Source organism: Siphateles boraxobius, unplaced genomic scaffold, assembly GCF_051911475.1.
Source record: "Siphateles boraxobius isolate OS27281-9 unplaced genomic scaffold, OSU_SipBor_1 130, whole genome shotgun sequence".
Classification (NCBI taxonomy): domain Eukaryota; kingdom Metazoa; phylum Chordata; class Actinopteri; order Cypriniformes; family Leuciscidae; genus Siphateles; species Siphateles boraxobius.
In genome coordinates, this window is record NW_027508734.1 from 27,433,236 (window position 1) to 27,436,248 (window position 3,013).

Sequence of the window (3,013 nt, forward strand, 5' to 3'; positions counted from 1 at the left end):
TGATTCACCATGAAGAGATTCCAGAAGAGCAGGTGATTCAAGAGGGAACTCTGAAGTCACAAGTGAAGCATGCAGCTCTAGAGGAATCACAAGAGGAAACACTCATTCAAGACTATAGGATATGCAGGTGACTCATAAATGATCCAAGCAGACTTTGAGAAAGTAAGCATAGCTTTAAAGCAACAGGGAAAAAGAGCAGGTGAAACATAATCAGGGACAGATGGTTCATTTGAATCCAATAAACTGATCTGAGAGTTAAGATTTGTACAATAGTCCAGATTTATCGGAGCGATTACTTGGAGCCAAATGAAGAAGAGCTTTAATGTTCATAAAGGCTTGATTATGCTGTGAAAGTGGGATTTACAGCTAATTGGAGAGACATGAGCCGTGGTATCAGCAAAGTAACTAATCTCTTCATGATGATACACATCACATTTTGGTTCTCTTTATCAGTGTAAATTTACCATCTAAAATGCTATAATTACAGTGGTCTTGGTTGAAAAACAGTGGCCCTCTGGCATTGTCTCTTTCTTTTCTCTCTCTCCTTCAGAATAATTCACCACAGTGCATTGGCACTTGGGTTCCTGACTTTATTTATTTATTTATTTATATTTACCATTTTTGGTTCCCCAAAGAACATTTCAGTGATCAGTTCTTAAATTAATCTTTTTTTCTAGTGTGAAGAATTTGGGTTCTCATTTTTAAGTAGTTTTTTTTATCTAATATTTACATTTTATTTAAGCTCTGATTCCTTTTTTTATTTCAGCAGTGATTTTTAATAGTTTAAGTTTCAGTTAACAACAATGATCACAGCTAGGAATAAAGAAAAGTCATTCTTTAAAAGTGACCCAATTAACAATAATATTTATAACAATAACATTATAAAATCAATAACACTGACCCTCAGATATTTTTCTTTTTTTTTTTTTTGATTTATATTTTGATTTATATTACTACTTAATTATAATATTTTGTAAGACACAGACGTAGCAAGACTTACACTGTGTGCACTCTTACAGAAATGTGCAGCCTGCGACATTCACACCTCCATTTACCATCTCCTTCTCAGCTGTCACACATGCCCTTGTGATTACAACGGGACGCTTTTAATCTCAATGACTGTTATCTCATCAAGCCCTTAACAGCAGTCGATATGGAGCAAATGTCAACAGGGCACTGAGACCTTGAGTGCTACAAACAAACCTCAAAGACAGATAGAGGGAATTTGAACTTTAGCACTCTGTCAGCATCTCGCCTAATTCAATGAACTTGATAGTTCATAAAGTGCTTTATATTCGCCCTTCTTCTCATACATAAAAGCCTACCACACCAATTAGCTTAAATTCACTTTTTTTTCTCCTCTCCCTTTTCTTTTCATGCTCTCGAGCCTGCAGAAAGCGCCATATTCCAATCATTTGCATTATCCAGAGAATCTGCTTTGAAGTTCTGAGATACTGTAAGAAAAAGGGCTCCACTTATCCTGCAGAAAAAAAACATGCAAAGCCTCTAAATACTCTGGAACAGATGTACATTATCATTGGATTTGCGTTTTCGCCTCTTTGCTCCTGTATGGGTAATAGTGTAGCGCGCAGTCGCGTGTCCCTCACATCCTCTGTGTTTAGCATCTCCTCTCAACAGAAGCTAGCACCCCACTGGGCCAATCAGCACTTCAAAGCACTGTGTCTATCTACAGGAGACAAAGCACACTCCACACATATGGAAGCAGCCTCCTCACTCACACTCGAGTCAATAGCATCATTCGCTTGCTCGCTCGCTCACTGTCTGTTTGTTTTTGTGACACAGAGATATGGCTCTTTCACACCTACAGCCCTCACCACACAAATCCAGCACCCAATTTGAACCTTGTGTCATTTTCATGTACTTGTGAAAATATTTGAGTTTAGGAGAAAAAGAGAGAGAGAGGAAATTAGGTTCTAGTAGCGTTCTAGTAGGCCTAGCTCAAATGGCTTTCAGAGACAGAGAGAATGGAATAGAAGAAGTGCGAGAGCGTCCATGCTGAGCATGGCACTAGCAACGCTAAAGGGTCATGGCTTTGATTCACAGGAAGCACACATGCTGATAAAAAAGGTATACCTTGAATGCACTGTCGCCTAGGTTAAATGCATATTTCTGGTGTAGACAACACTGAAAAAGCTGTTATGTATAACATTAGCCTAAATAAAAATTTTCTGGTCTTTGGTTAGAGATATTCTTTCTCACATTATGCCTTCAAAAATATTTAAGCTGTTTTGATCCACTATTTTGATCCACTCAAACTTTATGCTTCATTATTTAACTTCTGGACGTATACTGTATATTCCATTGCTCTGCTACTGCATATTGTATTTATTTATCACAAATAAAATTTCATAATCTACCATTCCAAAGTGTGGGTCCGGTAAGATTTTATATTTGAAAGAAATTAATATTTTTATTTAGCAAGGATGTATTAAATGATCAAAACAACATTACAAAAGTTTTCGTTTTGTTTAAAAATGCAGTTCTTTTGAACTTCTATACAACAAATAATTCTTGAAGGATTATATTATGGTTTATACAAAAATATTTTTTTAACATTGATGAAAATGTTTATTGAGTAGCACATTTCAGCAGCACATAATTATGCTGAAACTACAGCCTTGCAATCATAGGGATAAATTACATTTAAAACATTATTAAAAGAGAAAACAATTATTTGGAATTGTAACAATATTTCACAATATTACTGTTTTTAATTGATCAAATAAATACGGGGGACTTTTAAACAAATGGAGATGTGTTAGTAGCCAGTTGTAACTTAAAACTTACAACTCAGTACTTTCTTTGGCCTTGTGTAAGACTGCAGCTGTGGGAAATATTTGAAGCGGGACATGCAAACAACATAGATATCAGAGAGCATGCAAAAGTATTTGCACTTAAAAGTAGAAAAAGATGGGAGTGTGCATGCATGCAAAGAAATCATCAGAAGCATTCTCAAAAACAACAGGCAAAGAAATCAGGGCCACCCACTCAG